The 16,512-nt window shown below is 49.4% G+C and overlaps 1 protein-coding gene, 1 long non-coding RNA gene and 1 pseudogene across 3 annotated transcripts in view; 1 reads left to right on the top strand and 2 right to left on the bottom strand.

Moving 5' to 3' along the window:
- LOC119950673 overlaps positions 1–13,770 on the top strand; it is a 57,413-nt gene extending 43,643 nt beyond the window's left edge. The window contains exon 3 of the long non-coding RNA XR_005457386.1: positions 13,382–13,770. This is a non-coding gene — a long non-coding RNA (uncharacterized LOC119950673). The remainder of the gene's footprint in view (positions 1–13,381) is intronic.
- Positions 13,771–13,801: 31 nt separating this feature from the next.
- Positions 13,802–14,849, bottom strand: LOC119950657 (annotated as a pseudogene).
- Positions 14,666–16,512, bottom strand: part of LOC119950642 (ovarian cancer G-protein coupled receptor 1-like) — a 35,166-nt gene continuing 33,319 nt past the window's right edge. For both annotated transcript variants that reach the window (XR_005457383.1, XM_038773265.1), the window contains exon 3: positions 14,666–14,927. The gene's annotated coding sequence lies outside the window, so the exon portion shown is untranslated. The remainder of the gene's footprint in view (positions 14,928–16,512) is intronic.

The following is a 16,512-nucleotide window of genomic DNA, read 5'->3' as shown; positions in this document are numbered from 1 at the left end:
CGGAGCGGCGTCATTCGGGCGTCAGTCGGGCGTCAGTCCGGCGTCGCGGGCTTCAGACGTCACCCCTCCCCCGTGTTTCGCACGGCTCCGCTCCTAGCCCATTTCCGGGGCCAGAATCGATCAAGATTGGGGCCGTTTCGCGCCGTGGTGGAACTCGGCCGAGTTCACGACGGCTTTCCGGATGCGGCGCGGTATCGGAGAATCGCGCCCTCTATCTTTTTCATCTGCAGGAATTCTGAAAAATGCCCTAACCATGCTGAAGCCCCAGGTGGCGCCAATAACCTCCATCCAAACAAAACGCCCGGACTATTAGAGTGGCGAAGATCAAGACATTAGCCGTCTTCCCCTCCTGTAGCCCGGCACATCCAACACTCCAAAGATCACCACCATTGGGTGGCGCCATTTGAACTCCCAAATCTCCAACATTGTGTCAGAGAAGGAAGACCGGAATTTAACCAGCTTTGGGCAAGACCAAAACATATGCAAGTGATCCACCGGCCCCTTTGAGCGGCTGGTGCGGGGCACGATTTTGAGGGTCCAGGTCTGCAGGCTGAATTCGCCATGTGTCCGCCATTGAGCACGGTGCGGCCTCTGACCCGCAAGTGCAGAGGGCCGTCTCTGCAGCTGGAGCTGCGAGCTCTATGACAGCTGCCTGCTAGCCCCCCCAGGAAAACAGGGAATTTCCTGGCATAAAGTCCACAGTTTTCCCGATGGAGTGGGAACATGGTCCCAAAAACAGAGAATCCAGCCCCTTTCTGTCCCAGATCTATAATCCAGGCGGTACAAACCAATAGTTCCCACAGATCGGCGCCAGTCGCAAAATAGACCCTAATTTAACGTGCTGTCTGAATTGATTCCATTTTCTCACAGAGACTGTGACCAATGGGCTCGCAGAGAACCTGGCCTCCAATTCGAACCTGTAGAAGAAGCCTCTTCCATCTGTCCCCAAACTGACTTAAAATCTACACAAATTCCAAATGGCAGAAACTATCCTCTCCCAAAATCCCTTGTCTGTGAGCAACACTTTATCCAACCTCCGCGGGGGTCGCTCCGCACAGCCCTCTCCAACCACATATCCACACAGCGCAGGGCGTGATCTGATATTACAGTCACCAAGTACCCTACCCACACAAGCCAGGGGATTACCGACTTCCCCAGAATGACTCCCCCCTCCCCCACCCCCACCCCCTATCTGTTCCATGAACACTCGTGGCTCCTTTGCCACCCCCAGGGTTGTAATGGATATGGGGCTCGACATGTCCAGTCTGGGGTCCATCACACAATTAAAGTCCACGCCCCATAATCGGGGATGGCCGCAAGCACCTTCTTAATCAAGTCGGTGTTATCCCAATTCAGCGCATTTATCTTCATCCACCAACACCCCACTCACTATCACATATCTCCCCCAAGTCCACCAAAATGTTAGCCACCTAAAAGGTCACCTTCCTATTGCTCAGCACCGCGGGCCCCCTCATCCTCGCATCAAAACTCGAGGGGAACACTGGCCCCACCCACCCTTTCCGCAGCCTTGTCTCATCCCAAACTCTCAGCTGGGTGTCCTGCAAGCAAACCACATCCGTCTTCAAACTCTTCAGATGGGCAAACAACTGGGATATTTTAACTGGCCTATTTAACCCCCTCACGTTCCATGTAACCAACCTGATTGGGGGCCTCTGGGGCTCTCCTCTACCATGTTCAGCCATAACCCACCCACAAGGAAATCTGCCAGGGCCCCAACTTATAACAGCTCCAGGCTTACCCCCATCAGACCGGTATCTCAACAAAAAAACCCTCATTGTCAGCAATATGCCCCTCCCCAACCTCCCCCACTCCCCCTCCCTGCCCCCCCCCACCCCATGAGCACCAAATAGACAACCCACCCAGCTCCAACAAGGCCCCCTTCTCCCCCCCAAACAAAGAAAACCCAACTAACCTTGGCTCATTACCTTAATGAACAAAAGAAAGAAAAGGCACTCCCCTGCCTCCCCGGCAACCAGATGCAGCTCCTGTTAACTAGCAGAATTACTAGCAGTGGTTAGCACAGCTGCCTCAATACACGGAAGTCCCAGGTTCGATCCCGGCTCTGGGTCACTGTCCGTGTGGAGTTTGCACATTCACCCTGTGTCTGCGTGGGTTTCGCCCCCACAACCCAAAGATGTGCAGGGTCGGTGGATTGGCCGCGCTAAATTGCCACCTAATTGTAAAAATGAAGTGGGTGCTCTAAATTTATATTTTAAAAAAACTACCTGCAGGGTGACCCCACCTGGAGAAAAATCAAAGTTGTAATATAATGGATCAGCAGATTCACAACAGCCTGGGCCCCACCAGAGGGCTGCTGATCCCTGCAGGGCTGCCCTGGAGCTGGTACAAATTACTGTGTCAGACCATTAGAAAATGGGGCGGCCCGATGCCTCGGCGCCGGGACCTCCGCCACGCCGGGTAGGGGAGAATCCGGGCAAGGCTGCAATGGACCAGAGCGACCAGATCGTCACCCTGGAAAAGGAGGTGGCAAGGCTGGTCGCGACACAAGGCAGCCTAGGAGGAAAGGTTGAGGATCAGGAGAACTGGTCGATGCGGCAGAACCTACGGATCATGGGTCTAATGTAAGGGATCTAAGGTAGGAACCCCACAACGTATGTGGCCCAAATGCGGAGTGACCTGGTGGGACAGACAGCTTCCCCAACCCACCAAAACCAACAGAACACTCCAGTCGCTCCGACCAAAACACAAAACCGGGGAATAGCCAGGGGCAATAATTGCAAAAATACACCAGTACCAGGACCAGGAAGGAATCCTGCGCTGGTCCAGGCAGCCCAAAACCTACAGCTGAGAGGGTCACAAGATACGGATCTATCAGCACATTGGAGATGACCTGGCCAAGCACCGGGCTGAATTTAAGAAAGCAAAGGGCACACTGTACAGAAACGGTGAGGTTCGGTTAGCTGTACCGAGCCAAGCCCTGGGTCACATACCAGGGCAGGGAGCCATTTTTCCCAGTCACTGCGGACGCTGACACATTCGTCGCAGAGAACGGACTGGAGAAGCGGCAGCAATGGGAGCGATGAAGAGCTCGCAGAATGAGGCTCTTATAAGACAATGTTTTAACAGACAGAGAGTTAGCCAGGGCAAGAAGCAGGGGGAAAGGGGATGGGAGGGTTAGCTACGGGATGGGGGGGGGGGGGGGGGGGGGGGGGAAAGAGGACGGGGTGGGGGGATGACACCATAAGGGATAGATAGGTGAAGAAAGATGGAGGGCTTTAGACTGGTGACACCAGGCCACATATGGCCACTTGGAACAAAATGGCGCTGCAAGCAACCACTTGGGATGATCCCTGGACAAAGGGAAACCCCAGAGTGCAGGGGCCCGACCTCATGGGCAGAACAATCACCATGGCCATTTTGGACGGCCCCCTAACAAAGGGAAACCCCCAAGTGCATGGGCACGTGCACCAGGTAAGTATAGTTGATCCCACTGGAGCGGAGGGACAAACCCCCCGCCCCCGCCATCAAGATAGTTACCCGGAATGTCAGGGGACTTAACGGCCCAGTGAAAAGATCCAGAGTCTTCGCCCACCTGAAAAACATGAAAGCCGATATCGTTTTGCTCCAAGAGACGCACCTGAGGAAGAAGGACCGACTGTGGGTAAGGAAGGGTTGGCTGGGACAGATCTACCGTTCCTGCTCCGGGACGAGGGCCGGGGGGGTAGCCAATTTGCTAATTAAGAGGACAACATTCACGGGAAAAAAAATGGTTATGGACCCAGGGTGATGTTAAGTCACGGTCAGCGGTGTCCTCGATGGGGCACCTGAGGTCCTGGTGAACATGTACGCTCCCAACTGGGACAATATGGATCATATAAAGAAGACCATGGCGGAAATCCCAGTCACAGGTATGCACCAAGTGATCATGGGAGGGGGGGACTTTAACTGTGTACAGGATCCACGGAGAGACAGGTCAAACCCCAAAACAGGAAAACCCTCCAATATGGTGAAGGAACTCAGCATGTTCATGGAGTAGCTGGGGGCAGTGTACCCATGGCGATTCATCAGCCATAGGGAGAAGGAATTCTCCTTCCAAATTCACGGATCGACTTCTCTGCAGTGGGGAAATCGGTGCTTCCAGGGCTAGTAAGGGCGGAATACTCCGCAATCCTAATCTCCTACCACGCTCCACATTACATGGATGTGAAGTTGGAGATGGGCCGTACCCAATGCCCCTCCCATGGAGGTTGGGCACTACCCTCCTGGCCCACAACCCTTTCTGCAAAAAAAATCACAGGCCATTGCCAGTATATTACTAACAACCGGAACGGGAAGGTCTCACCCTCCATGTTCTGGGAGGCGCTGAAAGCTGCGATCAGGGTGAAGTTATTGCTTATAAAGCACGGAGAGATAGGGAAGAGAGGGCGACTAGGCAACAGCTAGTTGACTCCATACTGGACGGAGACCGGCGATACTCCGAGGCCCCGGCGTAGAGCTCCTGGTGGTGAGGAAAAGCTACAGATGGACTTTGACCTGCTCTCCACAAGAAAAGCAGTTCACCAACTCCGCCCGGCATGGGGGACCCTGTATAAACATGGAGACAAGGCCATCCGCCTGCTGGCTCACCAGCTGAGAAATAGCACAGATCAGGGACAGCAGAAGCAACTTAGTAGCAGAACCGGACAAGGTCTTCTACCAGGGGCTGTACACCTTGGGCCCCCAGCAGTGGGAAGTTCATTGATAGACTGGACATGCCAGTCTTGGGGAGGACAGGAAATGGGGCCTGGAAGGACTGCTAGAACTGGGAGAGGTCATGGAAAGTATTAGCTCCATGCAGGCTGGGAAGGCGCCGGGACCAGATTTCACAGCTGACTTCTACAAAAGATTTGTGACAGCATTGGCCCCGCACCACGGGAGGTGTTCACGGACTCGCTGGTGAGGGGCACCATGCTACCTACGCTAGCACAAGCCTCAATCTCCCTGGTACCAAGAAAGACAAAGACCCAACAAATACTCAACGAGCCCAGTGGTGGGAGCAACGCTCCGGTCGTGGAACCAGCTGCAACAGTATTTTGGGTTAACCAAAATGTCCGATAAAGCCCCCATCTGCAACCACCACAGGTTCACCCCGGCGACTATGGACGCCACCATCAAAAGGTGGAGACAGGATGGGAGGACGCTGACAGTTAGGGAATTCTACACCAACAAAAGGTTAACAAGGCTTGAAGAGCCGACAGAAAGATTCCAGCTGACGGGGGGGGAAACAAACTCAGGTATCTACAACTCAAAAACTTCCTACAAAGGGAAATAAGGATGTACCCACAACCAACATGACAATCCCTGCTAGAGCACCTGCTGGACATGGACATCTTAGGGAAAGGGAACCGTGGTGACATGTACGGTCGACTGCTAAGGAGGGGCCAATACCCAACTGGATAAGACGAGGGATAAGTAGGGGGAGGACATGGGGTTTGATACAGGTGGGGACTCTGGAGCGAAGCACTGCACAGGGTCAACTCCACATACGCAAGGCTAAGCCTAATACAGCTAAATGTGTTACACAGAGCCCACTTAACCAGAACCCAAATGAGCAGGTTCTTCCCAGAGTGGAGGATAGATGCGAACGGTGCCAACGAGGCCTGCCAAACCACGCCCACATGTTCTGATCTTGTTCCAGACTCGCTGGGTTCTAGACAACCTTCTTTGGGGCAATGTCCAAGGTTGTTGGGATGAGGGTGGAGCCGTGCCCTGGGGTGGCAGTCTTCGGAGTATCAGAGCAGCCAGATCACTTCATGGTGAAGAGGACCGAAGCCCTTGCCTTTGCCTCCCTAATCGCCCGCCAGAGAATCCTGCTCGGCCGGCAGTCAGCAGCACCACTCAAAGCTGCAGTCTGGCTGTCCGACCTGCGGAATCTCTCCAAATGGAGAACATTAAATTCACAGATCGGAATAAGGCTTCCACAAAATGTGGGAGTCATTTACTTGGTTGTTCCAAGACCTGTTTGTAACAAGTAGGAACCGAAAGATCAAGAAGGAGTAGCCACAACGCAGTAAGGAAGGTGGGGGGTGGGGGGTGGGGTTGGCGTCAGGGGAACATGGAACATAACCAAGCCCAAAAACAGAAGCAGGAGACACAAGTTGGGGGTGGGGGCAGGTGCGACAACAACCTGAACCAAAGGGAAGAAAAGCAAAGGGAAAACCGGTGGGAAGCGCAACGCAGAGGACCACAATCGCCATGGCAAACACTGTAAATTAGCGCAGGGCTAAATCGCTGGCTTTTAAAGCAGACCAAGGCAGGCCAGCAGCACGGTTCGATTCCCGTACCAGCCTCCCCGAACAGGCGCCGGAATGTGGCGACTAGGGGCTTTTCACAGTAACTTCATTTGAAGCCTACTTGTGACAATAAGCGATTTTCATTTCATTTTTTTTCAAAAAGATAAGCAACAGATAACAAAAAGAACACAGCATAACTCAATAAATAGCCAACTAACGCAACTACCATACCCCCCACCCTCTCTGCCTCCACTTTTTCTTGTTAACCCTAACCCCCCCCCACCTAGCTGATTTAACTGTCATGGAAGAAGTCAATGAACGGTTTCCATCTCTGGCGAACCCTTTCATCGACCCCCTTAAGGCAAATGTAATTTTCTCCAGCCTAAGGAAATCAGCGAGGTCGCTATAAATACCCCCCCTCCCCCCCTCCCCCTCCTCCTCCTCCCCCCCCCCCCCCCCCCCCCCTCCCCACCCCGGCTTCGGAGGCTCCAAGTCCCTCCAGGATTCGTCTCCGGGCTACCAGAGAGGCAAAGGCCAGAATGTCAACCTCCCTCCCACTGGACTCCCAGGTCTTCTGTTACGCCAAACACTGCCAATTCTGGACTGAAGCCCTTCTTCACCCCCAGTACCTCATGCCAGCGAACCCCCACCAAAATCCCTGCAACTTCGGGAGGCCAAAACATGTGAACATGATTCACGGACACCGCCCACGCCTATCCTCCACCCTTTCAAAAAACCTGCTCATTCTAGCCACCATCATATGCACCCTGTGGACTACCTTAAATTGATTGAGACTCAACCTGGCGCATGAGGAGGAGGAGCCTCCAGCTCACCCCCCCCCCCCCCCCCCCAGCTCCTCCTCCTACTTTCACCTAACTACTCCTATCAGGGCACCCTCCCAATCCATCAATGCTTTTATATATCTTTGACACCCTGCCCTCTCCAACCCCTGTTCTTGACAGCACGTTGTCCTGCAACCCCGGGGGGGGGGGGGGGGGGGGGGGGGGGGGGCAGATCAGGAAAGAACGGCACCTGCATTCTGACGTAGTTCTGCACATGTAAGTATCGGAACCCATTCTGCTGGGCAACTCGGACTCCTCCACCAGTCCTTCCAAACTTGGGAAGCTGCCTTCCATGGACATATCTCCAAACCACTCAATCCCTGCCCTTCACCAACCCTAAAATTCCCCCCCACTGTCCGTCCAGTTCCCCCGGAGTGAACCTGAGATTCCCACAGATCGGGGCCCAAACCGAGGCTCCCTCAAAAATCAAGGCCACACCCTCAGGGCCACCACTACTACTGGACTTGTGGAGTACTTGGCCGGCGAGAACGGCAGAGGCGGTGTCAACAACGCTCCCAAACTAGCACCCTTACACAAGGCTGCCTCCATCTGCTCCCATACCAACCCCTCCCCCACTTCCTTACCATGGCTATATTTTCCGCCCAATAATCATTCATTAATTATTATTAATATTATTACCTGCCCCCCCCCCCCCCTTGCCCCACTTCAACAGCACCTTTGTTTCTCGAGGGCCCTTCCCCTCCCACTCAAATCCTAACATCAATGAGTTAACCTTCTTGAAAAAGGCCTTGTGGATAAACATTGGGTCCCCTGAATCTTCGAATGTCAATTTTATCAAATCCTTTAATAATCTTCAACACCCCTATTTAATAACCAGATTTCTCTTTTCCAGAGAAAAGAGCACAGGCTGTTCAGTCCTTCCTGGGTAGCAATCTCTTCACAATTGATCAGATTACCTTGATTAGACATTTAAAAAATTAACTTGCCCCAACACCAAGTTCTTGGATCATTGCTTCCCATCTCCTTCACGCCAATGTATCCCCTAGAACAGTGTTTTGCAAACTTTTTTTACAGGGACCCATTCTTACCAACCGGCCAACCTTCAGGACCCAAGCTGGCTGACTGGCGCGACCCACTATTTCCGCTTACCTTAAATGCGACAGGTGAGCCTGCTTGGTCCTCACGATCTCACTTACCTTGTCATTCAATGTTACATTTCTGTATGAGCTGTTCACCAGAGATCCTGAAGCTCACACCAGCGCTGCTTTCTCCTGTTGTGGACTCTCTTGAACATCTCACACCAGCGCTGCTTTCTCCTGTCGTGTCGTGCAAACTGTGAAGATTGGGGGGGGGGGGGGGGGGGGGGGAATCAAACCTAATGGACGCTTTCCAACAATGATATTTTCAAAGCATTGAGATTGTTCGAAACATTCACAGTGAGTTTTACCTCCTGTCGTGGAATCTCCTGAACAGCTCACATCAGCACTGCCTTGTCCTATTGCGGAATCCCCATCACTTCTCTGTCCTGCTGTGGATTTTCCTGAGCCACTCTCTCCAGCAGGTTTAGTTATGAGATCTTGGCCTGTTTGTGTCTCTGGCCCTCTCTTCCTTGTTTCAAAATGATCCATTTTAAATTTTACAGTCCTGTTGCTTGCTTGCTGCTGACAAAATGGTGGAATCGCAATCGTGCCCAGAGAACATGGTGTCGGTGTTCGGGGCGCGTGACCTGTTCTCTGCCATCGCTTCAGGCAGGAGGACAGCATTGAATTTTTTTAAAAATTCTTTTCCTAGGTTTAGCGCGCTGATGTCAGGAGGACGCGGTGTTTCTTGCTGGTCTCAGGCCATGCGTACTGATAAGCGGGCACGCATGCGCAGCGCGCCCGCATTCTGAAAGCCGGTCGCGGCCGTCAATTTTAAAGCCGGTGACAGCCGGCATTTTTAAAAGCCGGTGGCTGTGTCCATTGCGCATTAATTCCCGTAATCGGGAATGCCGCGATGGATGGCACCGCGACCCTCTCAACACCTGCCCGTGACCCACCTGTGCGTCGCGACTTCGATTTTGAAAATGACTGCCCTAGAAAGTTTCCCGATCAGAATTTTCACCCCCATGGTTGAACAGCTCAAAGTGATGTATTGTTTGCATTTGAGGGTTTAGCCAGACAAGCCAATTTAAACACATTTTATTTAACGTTGAAGCAATAAAGTCATTACAATTTAAGAAAAATACAAGGACACTTCATATTGATAAAGCATGGTACAGAAATACAACCTATAAATAGAATACCCACAAAAATAAATTGTTTCTCAAAAATATCTGCATAAAAGACTTAATCAAATTGAATGTCAGTTCATTTTCACATTCTTTAGACTTCAGTGGTCAGAATCCTAAACCCACCCAGGAGGAATAGGTTGGAGGAATTTGGGATAATTGGTCATTTCCTTTGCCTCCCTGCTCCGGAATGCAGTGGTCAAAACTCATCAACCTCCCTCTGACCAATGACGTAAAGTGTGCAGGCCGGCAAATTCTCATTCTAAAGCATGGGGCATTACAGCTCACTGCTGTTTGTCACTCCCATGTTTCTCTATGTCACAGCAAGGTCTGGGTTTCAAAAGGTACATCATTGGCTGTGAAGTACTTGGGGGGAAACCCTAAGATTGTGAAAGGTGCTACAGAAAATCAAGTTATCTCCTTGTAGCTGCTCTCAACTGCGCATAGGCTGCATTGTGTCACCTTACCTCAGTGGGTAGCTCTCTCCCCTCTGAGTCAGGGCTGTGGGTTCAAATCCCACTCCTGAGACACACAAACAAAATCTAGGCCGACATTCCCAGTGCAGTACTGATGGAGTGCTGCACAGTCAGAGGAACCATCTTCCTGGTGTTGTGAAAAGAGGTACATAAATCAAATCATCGTTGTCTTCAATATGCTGTTGGTAAAAAGTCTGAAGTTCTTCGTGCAAACTGTGAAGTTCGGGGGGGGGGGGGGATCAAAACTAATGGATGCTTTCCAACAGTGATATTTTCAAAGCATTGAGATTGTTCGAAACATCCGCAATGAGTTTTACCTTCTGTTGTAATCTTTGACATTCCCGAACCTCTTAGACAATGTAAGGCCCCAAGGAACAGAGGAGACTTCAAGAATAGCTTTCTAATTCTGTGAAAAGGAACATTGTAAGGGAGGAGTGAACATGGATCAGCCTCGTGACAGAAGGTAACTCATAAAATTGTTATTGTTCAATTGGTAAATTTTAGCCTCTGGTGTGGGGCCAGGCACCAATACCATTCTGATTCTCTGGTCTCCTGCCAGCAGTTGCAGCGAGCTACACACCCTCTACTAGTGGCACCATGCAAATAGATCATTCGCACTCATTTGCATCTGATTAAAGGGCTGGAAGCCTAATTTTCCAGGCCCCATGATGCTCCAGGCCTCTCAGCTGGGATTCACCTAGGCATTAACTAGGGCACCTGATTTGGTGGACCCCCCAGTGGGTCAAGGGGTCAGTGCTTAATGGAGGTGCCCCCAAAGTCTATAAGAAGGCCCCCACAACATAAATCTTGCCTCCCCACCTGACCACCCGCCATCAGATGCCCCAAACACATTTCTGCAAGCACATCAGACGCATCAAGTGCTATTGACTTGTATCAAGTGCTTTGACTTCCTCTTTTTCACAGTAGAAAGCACTTAGCTACTTTTGGTGTGGCAAGGAGCTGTCAGTCATTGCAAGCGTGTTTATAAACATTGTGGTTAACATCAGGGCAGGGTAATGGAGATGCATTCAAGGGTGAAAGGAAAGATCAATAAACAATCCACTAAGCAGCTGTCTCAATTACTGGCTAATGCAATGTATTGCTGTGTGGTACTGAATAGAAGATCTGCATTTCACAGACTGTCAAGTGCTTTCAAGTTTTCAAAGAAGACTCTGATATGTGTAATAGCTGCTTTTGTCCGAGGCAGCAGATGTTAGAAGAGTAAGTGAAAATGCAGTGATTTTTCACCCTACTGGCTGTATTGCTCTTCAGCTTTCAAACAGGTCTCTGATGGGGAGGTCTGATGGCGGGGTCGATGGGAGGGGGGTCAGGTCACCCTGATGCATGCTGTGGGGGTGTGTGACCCATTATTCCTGTGGTGGTGGGGGGAGGACGCCCCTACTTGTCAACAGAGGTGGGGGGCAGGATTTGCATTGTGGGGGTAGGGGAGCCAGCCGTCGGAATTGATACCATGCAGCCCACTCAAAATGGCGGCCTGATACCAGGATTCTGACTGAATTCCACAAGCTCCCCTCAAAAATAAATTTACATGGAAAGGGAGAGGGTATCGCTCCTGGGCATTGCTCCGAATGCCAGCGGAGCCCAGGAGCAGTTCTGCTCCAGCAGGAGCACGTTAGTCTCCAGAACAGAGAACCCACCCCTATAATGCAGGATGAAATCCAGAAGCAACTGGGAATTGGTGACTAAACCAGGGGAAGTCTGCATGGATTATTCAGGAGCAAGGCATGTTTAACCAATATTATGGAATTAGAAATGATAGAGTGAATGGTTAAAGTGAATGAGATTTCTATGGAGTTTCATAAACCAGTGTTGCTGATGTCATAGTTAGTGATTAAAGTTCTGAACTATGTCATTAACCTGAGACTTGAACTCGGTTTCTCTCTCCACAGATGCTGCCTGACATGCTGAGTATTTTCCAATGCTCTGTTTTTACTTTGGATTTCCAGCATCTGCAGTGATCTGCACTTGCTCCTGAAATGTGTGCTTCAAATTCTCCAGTTCTGATGAAGAGTTACGGCTTAAATGTCGACGTGTAATTTCTCTTCCAGATTTTCACCGACCAGCCGAATCGTGCCCAGTGTTTTCTGTGTTCATTTGATTGGGGTTTACAGCAAAGAAACTGGCCGTTCAGCCCAACAGGTCTGTGCTGCTGCGTAGGCTCCATGTGAAATTCCATCACTCGTGTCAATTCTGACGGAATTCCACAAGCTCCCCTCCATGAATAAATTTGCATAGGAAGGGAGAGGGAATCGCTCCTGGGCGTCAGCGAAGCCCAAGAGCAATCCTACTCTTGCGGGAGTAATGGGTTGAGACACATTATTGGGGCAGAATCGAGAAAGCTTTGTGATGTGTCTACTTGCGCTACGCCTAATGCAAAAGCTGATTGCTCATCATGGAAAACGTCCCATCACCCCGTACCTTTAATCCAACCCTGGTCCTTACAGAGCTTCCAATGCAAACCCAACTCACACCAGAAACTCTGGAAATAATTTTAACTTCATTGGCTGAGTCAGATATGGATAGGATGAGATGAGCTATGAGATAAGATGAGTTGGACTAGGTTGGGATGAGTTGATATAGGTTGGGATAGCAGGCTTATTTTATTCCTTGCCCAGCTCTGTAATCCATTTACCTCAAGAGGATTGGGATATAAAAATGGCTGGCTGACTAGGGTGGCAGGGTGGCACAGTGGTTAGCTTAGTGTCCTTTAATGTCCAAAGATTAGGTGGGGTTACAGGGATGAGGCAGGGGAGTCGGTCTAGGCAGGGTACTCTTTCAGTGGGTCAGTGCAGACTTGATGGGCCGAATGGCCTCCTTCTGCACTGTAGGGATTCTACGATCTGAATTTGTCAGTTTGCTGCTAAACATTGGAGATAAATTTACCCCTCTAATCCATTCCAAATCACCCCTCAAGCTTCCAACTTCTGGTCATTATCTGAAACTCTAAACTTTCACAGTACCTAAAGGAAATTCTAATCCAACTTTAATACTGACTGAAGCTCCAATCCAATCTTACTCTATGTGGAAGAATGAATCCAATCAACCTTCCTGGAAACTCTAATATTATCCCCGTATTTCTCACAAGAACACAAGAATTAGGAGCAGGGGCCAGCCATTCAGCCCCTCTAGCCTGCTCCGCCAAACGATAAAATCATGACTGATCTGATTGTGGCCTCAACTCTGCTTTTCTGCCTGCTCTCTTTTTCGGAATCATTGCCTGAATATTTATTCCAGACCCAACCTGAAAACTCTACTCCAATCCGAATTCTGACTCAGAATTCTAAACTTACCCCAAAAATCAAAGGAGCATTGGCCGGTTCAGGCAGCAAGTTGAGGCGCAGTATAATATCAGGAGAGGGCTTTGAAGCATTAGTTAATTATACAGTACATCCAATATTAAAATTAGAGGAACATCTAATGATTGGAAGGAAAATCTTTTATCCTTTTAAATGTGGCAAATTGATATCGGCAGATAAGGTAACAGCAGTGGAGATTATGTTATTCTCTGAGTCTGAACAAAGATTGTCGACTTCCAGTTAACACAAATACTTTATTCAGTAGGTTCGTTCTGTCTCCAGAGCTCAACCAGACGGAAAGCAATCAAGAGGCAAAACAAGAGAAGCTAAAGTAAGCTGCCTGTGTTGAGCTGTCTCTGTGTGCTGCTGCTCACTAGCCCTGTGCTTCTAAAAGAGGCGGATCCTGCCTTGGGTCGGACCCTTTATGTCCGCCTCTGATGCTGCCCTCTAGTGATGCTGTGGCTGTTACATCTGTCTGCAGTCCCTGGGGTATGTACAGATCACGACAGAGATAATCTGACCTTTCATGATATTGGCCAAGACAATATTGACTGTTCTTTGAATAGTAGCTTGGGATCTTTATGTCCACCTGAGAGAGAAGACAGGGCTTTAGTTTAACATCTTACTCAAAATATGGCATCTCAGAGTGCCCCCCCCCCCCCCCCCCCCCCCCCCCCCACCCTCGACGCTACACTGGGACGATCAGCTTGGATTATGTTATAATCTCTGCAATGGAACCTAACCCTTCTGACTCAGAAATGAGAGAGAGCTACCCGTGCGGCAAGACTGACACCAATTGCTATGCTCATTCTTCTAGGTTTCTGGGGTGCTAGCCTCATCAGGATTCCATGTGTGCTCTCTGACACAAAGGAGTAGAGTTATAGGATCAGCCACACAATTCCAACTGGTCAACAGCAACCCAAAGTGATAATAATGGAACGAGCTCCTCACAAAGTTTCAGTTGTCCTCAAATAGAGTTCTGACCAGCAGCATAACATGATAAGGGGCAAAGCAAATGCAAAAAATGACAATAGCGCTTATCACCAACTTTTTGATCCTTAACTTTTGATTCTGCTGAATGCCTTGACTCTCCCGGATAGATATCAGCACCCTGTGATAGGAAAAGGCCAACAGAGCAATGGGGAAAAGGAAGCCAACAGAGAGACGGTAATTTTTCGCCAAGACTGCAGTGGATAATGCTCGAAACAGAGTAAGTGATTAGTTTGATCTTTCACAGTCCCATCATGAGAGAAAATGAAAACACTGGTTCCAATTTCTTTGATCCAGATGAAAACACTGACCAGAAGCACAGCTTTCAGAGTTCGGAAGGTATGGAATCTTAAAGGGTGGACCACTGCGAAGTAACGATCTACAGAGATGCAACAGAGGAATGCGATGCTCACATAAATATTCTCGTAGAGGACGATCCCAGAAATCCTGCACAGCAACTCGCCATTCACCCAATTATCTTTCATCAGTAAGTATTGGATCCACAAGGGCAAACAGGTGAGGTGCAACAGGTCTGAGATGGTCAGATTGCACAGATAGACTCCCGGCTTATTCCCCTGTCTGATCTGCAGGTAGCTGTGATTCAGGGACAGAAGATTAGTTGGGAAGCTGGTGATGAAGACAGCAATGTAGACTGTGTCTGGTGGATTCTAGACTCGAGAGTGCAATTGGTGCAATCATCTTTATCGCACGCTGATTGGTTGGCCATGTCCATGGTCAATATGAAGAGAACACTCTTTGAATTGCTTCATTTCACTGCAATCTTCAATTCCACCAGAAAATCAACCCTGGAGATTTTCCTAAATGGGATGGGGATCAGGGAGGAATATAAAAAAGAAACAGGTTATGAAGCAAAACAATAAAAGCCGCATGTTCTGCATAGATACAGGAGTAAAACCTCAGGTCGAGGAGCTCAGGAACAGAGGAGGCCAGTCAGCCCATTTCAGCCTGTTCTGCATTAGATGATGGCTGATCTGTACCTTGAGCCCATCCACCTGCTTCCCCCTGTAGATTAAGATCCTTGCCAAATGAAGGATGCAAGGCCCCCAAGCGTGGAGACCTGGATCAGTGACATGGCGGGATTTATAAAATTGGAAAAGGTCAAATTTGCCCTGAGAGGATCAATACAAGGGTTCTATAAACGATAGCAGCCTTTTCTGGACTTCCTGGCTCAGAGATAGGTAACTTGGTCAATAGCAGCAGCAACCCGGGGGGGGGGGGGGGGGGGGGGGTGCACTATTGTAGTGCCTATTCTGTAACTTTATAGTGCGTTAATTTGCGTTGATGTTAAAATGCTGTGTTGTTCATGGAGGTGGGGCGAATGTATATGATTGTTAATATTATTGTTATTTTCGGTATTTTACTAAGGTGTGTCAATGTTGTATAAAATCAAAATTTTTCAATAAAAATTATTTAAAAAAAAAAAAGATCCTTGCCAAACAAAAAAGTATCAAGCACAATTTTGAAATCTTCAACTGTCCCCCACCCTCAGCAGTATTTTGGTGGGAGGAGTTTCCGAATGTATCAATTTGTGTGAGGGCATGCTTTCTGACACCGCCCGTGAACTCTAACTTTAACGCAAAGTCTCTTTTTGTTTTGGGGCCATTAGAAGAAACAGTTTCTTTCCATCTCTCCTTTTCAATTCCGCTAAACAATTTAAAATCACACCTGAAAGTGGCAGGAAAGAGAGAGATGTGTCTGTCTTGCACCCCTTAGGGCAAATGCAAGAATGCCAAATTTCAAACGAGCACAATCATTTATACTACAGGACAATAGGCTGCGGATTGGTTGCCAGGTCTATTCTGATTGGCTGAGGTGTTGCCATGGAGGAAGCAACAGGGAACTATAGGAACCCCAATTTCCCAGGTAATTCAAAAAAGATGCAAGGCTTGAACACATTCCATTAGTTTTTAGAGAATGGGCCCCGATGTATGAATTCCATTCTGCACCCAGTCCCCATTGTGTACACTGCCCAATTATACACCCCTACCCCTTTATACACCCTGCCCCATTATACACCTAGCACAATTGTACACTCTGACCCCATGATATACCCGGTCCCCATTATTCAACGGGTCCCCATTGTACAGCCGGTCGCCATTATATACCCAGCCCAATTCTACTCCCAACCCATTATAAACCCAGCCCGATTATACACCCAGCCGGATTATACAACCAGCCGGTTTACACACTCTGTCCCCATTATACACCCCATCCCCATTACACACTCTAGCCCAATTATACACTCTGTCCCCATTATACACCCCATCCCCATTACACACTCTAGCCCAATTATACATTCTGTCCCCATTAGACCCCCCTCCACATTATTCACCATAGCACAATTATACACTCCAGCCACATTATATATCTTGTCCCCATTAT

Source organism: Scyliorhinus canicula, chromosome 2, assembly GCF_902713615.1.
Source record: "Scyliorhinus canicula chromosome 2, sScyCan1.1, whole genome shotgun sequence".
Taxonomy (NCBI): Eukaryota; Metazoa; Chordata; class Chondrichthyes; order Carcharhiniformes; family Scyliorhinidae; genus Scyliorhinus; species Scyliorhinus canicula.
The sequence above is the reverse complement of the archived record's forward strand: the minus strand, read 5'-3'. Positions and strand labels throughout refer to the sequence as shown.